The sequence below is a fragment of the Mesoplodon densirostris genome, chromosome 7, assembly GCF_025265405.1.
Source record: "Mesoplodon densirostris isolate mMesDen1 chromosome 7, mMesDen1 primary haplotype, whole genome shotgun sequence".
Taxonomy (NCBI): Eukaryota; Metazoa; Chordata; class Mammalia; order Artiodactyla; family Ziphiidae; genus Mesoplodon; species Mesoplodon densirostris.
Genome location: NC_082667.1, coordinates 122098780 through 122106589, shown reverse-complemented (window position 1 = coordinate 122106589; position 7810 = coordinate 122098780). Strand labels below are relative to the sequence as shown.

General features: G+C 37.6%; 1 non-coding gene across 1 annotated transcript; it reads right to left on the bottom strand.

Moving 5' to 3' along the window:
• Window positions 1-5725: 5725 nt before the first annotated feature.
• Window positions 5726-5829, bottom strand: LOC132494566 (U6 spliceosomal RNA). Its single transcript, XR_009533140.1, has one exon. It is a non-coding gene; the product is annotated as a U6 spliceosomal RNA (small nuclear RNA).
• Between the last annotated feature and the right edge of the window lie 1981 nt (window positions 5830-7810).

Below are 7810 nucleotides of genomic sequence, written 5' to 3'. Positions count from 1 at the left end.
GAAAACGTAGGGGAAAATCTCCATGACATTGGTCTTGGAAATAATTTTTTGGATTTGACACCAAAAGCAAGAATAAACAAGTGGGACTACATCAAATTAAAAAGATTCTCCACAACAAAGGAAACCATTGACAAAATGAAAAGGCAACCTATGGAATTGGAGAAAACATTTGCAAACCACATATCTGATAAGGGGTTAATATCCAAGATATACAAGGAACTCATACAACTCAATACCAAAACACCAAAAAGCCCAATTAAAAATGGGAAACCCACATGAACAGACATTTTCCCAAAGAATATATACAAATGGTCAATAGGTACATGAAAAAGTTCTCATCACTAATCATCAGGGAAGTACAAAAAAAAAAGAGAGATATATCGCCTCACATCTATTAGGATGTCTATTATCAAAAAGACAAGAGATTACAAATGCTGGCAAAGGTGTGGAGAATAGTGAACGCTTGTACACTGTTGGTAGGAATATAAACTGGTACAGCCACTATGGAAATCAGTATGGAGGTTCCACAAGGAATTAAAAAGAGAACTGCCACGTGATCCAGCAACCCCACTTCCGGACATATATCTAAAAGAAGCAAAATCATTATCTCAAAGACATCTGTACTTCCATGTTCATTGTAGCATTATTCACAACAGCCAAGGTAAGGAAACAACCTAAGTGCCCATCAAAGGATAAATGGATAAAGAAAATGTGATACATACACCACACATGCACTCATGCACACACACACACACACACACACACAAACACACACACAGTGGAATATTATTGAGCCTTTAAAAAGAAGGAAATCCTTCCATTTGTGAAACATGGATAAACCTGGAGGGCATTATGCTAAATGAAATAAGGCAGACAGAGAAAGAGAAATACTTCATAATAACACATATATGGACTCTAAAAACAAATTTTTTTTGAACTAATAGAAACAGAGAGTAGAATGGTGGTTGTCAGGGGTTGGTGGTGGAGGAAATAGGGAGAGGTTGGTAAAAGCACACAAAATTTCAGTCATAAGGTGAATAAGTTCTGAGGATCTAATGTATAACACAGTTATTATGGTTGATAATACTGCATTGTCTAATTGAAATTTGCTAAGAGGATAGAATTTGTGTTCTCACCCCTCCAAAAGAGGTAAATATGTGAGGTGTTAATTAACTTGATAGTAGAAATCCTTTCACAATGTATTTGTATATCAAATAATCACACTGTACACTTTAAATATATTGTAATTTTGTGCCATTTTACCTCAATAAAGCTAGGGAAAAAGTAATGAGTATGCATTATAGTACTTATAAATAGAGGCAAGTATGTGACAAAAAATAGCACAAATGACTGGGTGAAAGTAAAAGTATTTAGGAATCTTAATCTGTAAAGTGTTACAATATTATTTTAAAGGTATACTGTGAAAAGGTAAAGATGTATATTATAACCCATACAGCAATCACTAATGAAAACACAAAGAGGTTTTTTTTACCTAATTAGTAAAAAAAAAAAATGGAGGTAACATGGAAACTTAAAAAGATTCTAATTCCATGTTATAACAGCAGAGTTGTGCATTTTCAGCAAAGACTATATGCTTCAAAAGCCTAAAATATTTACCAACTGGCCCTTTACAGAAATGATTTGTTGACTCTTTGTCTATACGTTCCTATTTAAGTCAAAGATTCCCAACTTGGACTTCAGAAAAATAGCTAAATGTGATATCCCAGAAACCCACCTCAAATATAAAGACCTGGGTAAGTTAAAAGTGGAAGACAGAAACAGTTATGTCATATAAACATTAATTGTAAGCAAGCTGGGATGGCTAAGACAATGTGAGATGAGGCAGACTTCATAACAAGTATTACCGCCAGAGATAAAAAGTAAGGATAAAGTGATTAATTCATAAAAAATAGCAATTTTAAATGTGTTTGCATCTAATAACAGATTCAAAATATATGAAGCAAAAACAACTGAAACGAGAAACAGACAAATCCACAATTATGATAAGAGGTTTCAATACTCCTCAGTCAGTAATTGATACACAAGACAGACAGAAAATTAGTAAGCATGAAGAGGATTTGAACAGCACTATCAACAAACTCGACATCATTTGTATTAATGAATATTACATCCCCAAACAGCAGAGTACACATTCATGTGTTGCCAGAACATACACGAATATTAGTTTCAGTCAGCACAGTTATCAGTAGCAGATACTTGTAGCTCAAAAGGGTCCTTGGGGTTTACAGACCGCAAGACTGTGATTTCCTTTTCACTTCCTGGAATTCTGTATCGTTTCTGTTGTACAACATGGGGGCAACTGGAAGCCTCATGGGTGGTCTGTCGTATCAACTATCATTTCTCTCAAAGTGACTTTTTCCATTGGGACAATCCCCCTTGAATTTTATGAGGGTTCATAGCACAAGCATGTAAAACATCAATACTAATTATACATTTAGCAGTAGCAGCAATAAAAATGGTGCACAACGGCGGTCCAAACAGCCCCACCCAGGTGGTTATGGCGCCTTCTGTCATAAGCAGCAAACAAGACAGTCTCTCCCCCTCTCTTTCCCGTCTCCTCCACCAGAGAGTGAGAAGTAGCCATGCTATGGTCACGTACCTACCTGGTTGCCTATGTGACCAGCTACAGAAACTGCTCAGTTTGGGGATAAATAAGCCTTGCGGTTTGGCACACTCAGCAGGAATGTTCAGGGATGCTCCGTGCCCATGGTAACTGCCTGTCCTAACATAGAGTCATAAAGTAAGCAGCTATTGATATGAGAACTGATGGGCAAATAGGCCAATGCAACAAAAGAGCAAACTCAAAGAAGACCATGTATAGGTGAGAATTTAATATATGATAAGTATAGAAATACAGCACCACGAATCAAAGGTGAAAGGGTGGGTTGTTTTGTATATAATATTAGGGAGAAACTAAAATTGTATCCCTAAGTAGCATCACATATAAAAATAGAATCCAGATAGATGAATGAAAGATAAAATAGAAAATCAATAGAAGAAAGTGTCAGAATTTATAGTTGTGATTTAGAGGTGGGGAAGAATTCTTTTTAAAATACTTGAAAAGCAAAAAGCCTCAGGCATAAATGTGTTAAGTATAATTACATCAAAACTAATTATTTTTGTTTAATGGAGAAGAATATGGATAGCGTTAACGGAGAAATGACAGATTGTAAGAAAATATTTGCAATATCTAAAACAGACAATGTACAAATATACAAGAAATTCCTTTAAGTCTACAAGAGACAGATAACCCAAGAGAAAAAATGGGCAAAAATATGAATAGGTGATTAAAATAGCATGAACCACAAGAACTAGTAAGCCAGTCAAGAGATGTTCACCCTCAGTGGTAATCACAGACACAAAGGAAAACAATCATGAAATATCATTGTACCTCTGTTAACAGTTAAAATGTAAAACTAGGCAATCCCAACTATTGGCAGAACATAGGGATATAAGAACCAACATGTACTCCTGCAGAGAGAAGAATGGTGAAGCATTCTCGAGAGCTACCTGTGGGCATTTAGTCAAATCAAGTTTACACACACTTTGTGACCCAGCAATTACACTCCCAGGAATGTAGCAAATTCTTCCATAGACCCACAAGCAACATACATAAAAATGTCCATCATCACCTTGCTTATTGTGATAGGGATTCAGAGCAATCTGAGTGTCCATCACCAACCGAGTGGACAGATCAGATCTGATGGATACACATGGAGTTTTAGGAAACTTTAGAAAGAATGGACTAGATGTTCACGGGGCCCCACGGTTGGCACTTCACTGCTAAGTTAAAGAAGTAAAATAAGGTCTATAATTTACGATGATTTCCTTAAATTAAAAAAAACAGGCACCCAAAGCAAAACCTATTTTGTAAGACTACATAAAATCAAATGACACATATGAAATATATTCATATGTTTGCCAATGGTGAATGAAAAAAATGAAAGTTGATAATGTGGACAAATAAGGGAAAAAAAGACAGAGAAAGAGAAAGAAGGAAGGAAGGAAGGGAGGGAGGGAGAGAGGGAAGGAGGGAGGGAGGGAAGGAGAGGAGAGGAGAGGGGAGAGGAAAAATGAAAAAGAAAGGGAGGGAGGAAGGAAGAAAAGTCAAAGAAAGAAAGTTCTTTTTCTTTTGAAATAGTTTGAGGGAAATGGACTCAAATAGAGGTAACAACATAAGGGAAAGCGCACAGGCAGGAAAGCGTAAGTCTGTAAAAACAAAGGCAAATAACCCAATTTGGATGGAACATCAGAGTGTTTCAAGAGGACCAGCAGAAGATAAGCCTGGAAGGGTAAGTTATAAGCTGAATTTGGTCTATTTTTATTTGTTTTTATCTAAAAACTAAGATATATGCTTTACCCGTATATAATATATGGATTGACCCTGGAACTCAGGCTCACAATTGAAGATATTTGTGATCCACATGAAAGAAAATTTTTAAAAAGAGCCAAATTCTGTCATTTCTCCTAAAATCTATCCTAATTCTCTTCTGTCTCAGTGCAGCTAATATCTATGGCACTTCCTATGGCTCTGTGATGTCATTTCCTTTTGTAGCTATTAGTTCCCTGCAGTGTTTGTGCTTTACTCAACACAGGCTGTCTGATAACAGATGTGATTCCCAGCTGTGTCTATATACCAACCACAGAGTGTTCATTAATAACAATTATTAAGTACTTTATGATACAAATTGAGCCTGTAGCAACAGAGAAAACATCCAGCCATTTGTTTTATGGCCTCTTGTCAGGGTGAACTATAAATCCCCATTATCTCAACATTATCAGCACTGGAAAATGGATCTAAGCATGAGTCATAAATAAAACTACCAAACAGCTCAATCATTCTGGAAAGAACAGAGCATAAATTAACACTTGACGATGTAATGTTATATATGAACTTAAATAATAGCTCAAGCCTTCCTGTCGGCTAGTTACACAAATTATTATGTTTAAGACTTACATTGGTAGTTGCATGGCTGGCATATTCATTTAGGCATACAATTAGAGTTCAATAAATATGCAGTCCAGACACTGCCCTCCCATAACGCAACAGCTCCCACTAACGATGTATGGAGAACAGTGAAAATGAAGAGAGAAAATTTCAACTGAGAGAATGTCTCTTAGGATTACAGGGAGTAGGGGAAAAAATCACATTTTCTCTGAATACTACATCTCATAGGAGAAATCATTCAATTTGGGAAGATGGATAGAAAAGGAGCCACAAAAACTGTATGCATTACTGGTTCCTGGGTGGTAGTCCAATGGATTTTCAGTCAATTGTAAAAATATTTATTTAGTTACCGCTCTGTTTTGGGTCCAAGCTATCTTAAGTGATGAAGACAGAACAGAAAGATAAACAGAACACTTGAATGTAAGTTTTAAAAGAAAAATAGCCAATAAACTCTCTAGGAACCAAAGACATGCAAATGAAAACCATGAGATATTATTTTTCATGTTTCAAAAGTTAATTCCCAGTAATGGGGAGGAGACAGTGAAATAGGAAATCCAATCATTTGCTAAAAGGCATCCGAAGGGGTTCAAACCTAGACGGCCATTGGGCAACATCTACCAAGGGCTCTAAAAGTGTCCATTACTTTTTAAAAATTAAGGTATAATTGACACACAACATTACATGAGTTTCAGCTACAACACATGGTGATTTGACATTTGTATAAACTGTGAAATGATCACCATCTAGTTGACATCCAAATATACAGAACGTTTCACGAATGTGCGTGTCATCCTTGCACAAGAGCCATGCTAATCTGTGTTTTGTTCCAATTTTAGTAGATGTGCTGCCAAAGTGGGCACCAGTGTCCACCTACCTCTGACCAGTAAAAGATTCTAATTCTGAAAAATTTATCAAGTACCAAATTAGCGCCATTTATAATGGCTAAAAAAGAAATAGCAAATGATAAGATTCACTAGAGGAATGGCAGAATAGCTAAAATAAAGTCTGTAAGGAAAGGGTTAAATAACTCATGGTTCACCCATATGATGAACTACTGTGTTGCCCTCAACAATTATTTTGTGAAGATTATTTAATACGAAAGTGTCCACCGAGCACTTTAAATATGTTGTAAAATGTTATGTATATTATAATTTCAATTATTAAAATATTATGGGGCCTCCCTGGTGGCGCAAGTGGTTGGGAGTCCGCCTGCCGATGCAGGGGATACGGGTTCGTGCCCCGGTCTGGGAGGATCCCATGTGCCGCGGAGCGGCTGGGCCCGTGAGCCGTGGCCGCTGAGCCTGCGCGTCCGGAGCCTGTGCTCCGCAACGGGGGAGGCCACAGCAGTGAGAGGCCCGCATACCGCAAAAAAAATAAAAAATAAAAAATAAAAAAAAAATAAAATAAAATAAAATATTATGAAGTTTTTACACATGTTTATACATGCACCCATATAAAAGGCTAGAAGAAACACCGTAAAATAGTAAAAGTTTTTTTCCACTTGATGGTACTATGAATATTTTTTACCATCTTAACAATTTTCTATATTTCTAAAAAACTTTTTCATCAGGACAGAGCATTTACAGCTCATCTGGCGAGTAAGGATTTCAATTCACATTTTTTCCCAGGCCTTCCATAACCTGTATCCAATGGACCTGTCCAACTTGTCTTTCACAAAGTTTAACATAAAACTGGTCAAACGCATTTTCTCACTGCCCCCAAATCATGCTCTGCTTTCCAAATCAGCCTTCATTCAAGTTCCATTTCACATGTGTGCTCAAGGCAACAAAACGATATGAACAGCATGAAAGCTGGAATCTTAATGAACTCAGTCTCTACCTGGAATCACACAGAAGCAGAAATACCTCACCCATCAAAAGTCATTACAAACCCCCACCAAAAAAACAAAACAAAACAATCTTTTCCTTACATCTCTTCAAGCACATCAAAAGGAGATCCAACCCTCACCTACACCCACACCACTCAGAGCGCACTGTGCCTCCCCGTAGCTCCCGCAGGTCCCGGCTACGCCAGGTCTCTTCCCCATCCCCGCACAACTTTCCTCGCCGCCTTCTAATTTCCTCTTCTCTAAGATTCATCTGACCTCTTTGTGTATGTCCTCTCTCTTTTCCACATCACATCTTCTGTCTCTGACCAGTCTCCAGATTGGCAAAAGCAGAACCATGAGGCGGTGAGCCTCTGTTTCCACGTCTGCAAAGAAGGTAAAATAATAAACCCTGTCCTACCATATCTTAAGATGTAGGTTCAAATATTTTAAAAACTGGAAAGCATTGTACATGTCATGACTATCATACCCCCTTTTTCTCATCCATGCAATAAGCCTTACTAGTATGCAACCAGTACTCTGCCAGCACTCTGGAAGTTATACTTGATTATTCTCTCTGTATGCCTTCCTTGAATGAATCCATTGTTAATTCAATTTTTTCCTCCAAAATACATCTCAAGTCACCCCTGGTTCTTCGTGTCCATTAGCACCAATCTAACCCACGCACACGTGCTCTCTCACTTAGACTACTGAATTGACCCGTGACTTACCTTCCCATCCACTCTTACCCCTCTACCATATTACCTACCCCTACAGGAGTCAAACATTTTCTTAAGCAAAAGTAATCATTTCCAAGAGTCAGAATGTCCATTGTTTTCTTTAATAGACATGATAGGTCCAGTTATTTGGGGAGCACACACATAATGAAACTCATACATAATGCCATAAGAGTACAAAAGAGAAACTAGAACCCATGAAACAGACACTTACTTGCCAGAGAACTCTGCAGCTCTGTTCAGTGGGAAGAGAGAAGTCTATGGAGAGCCCCCTCTGAT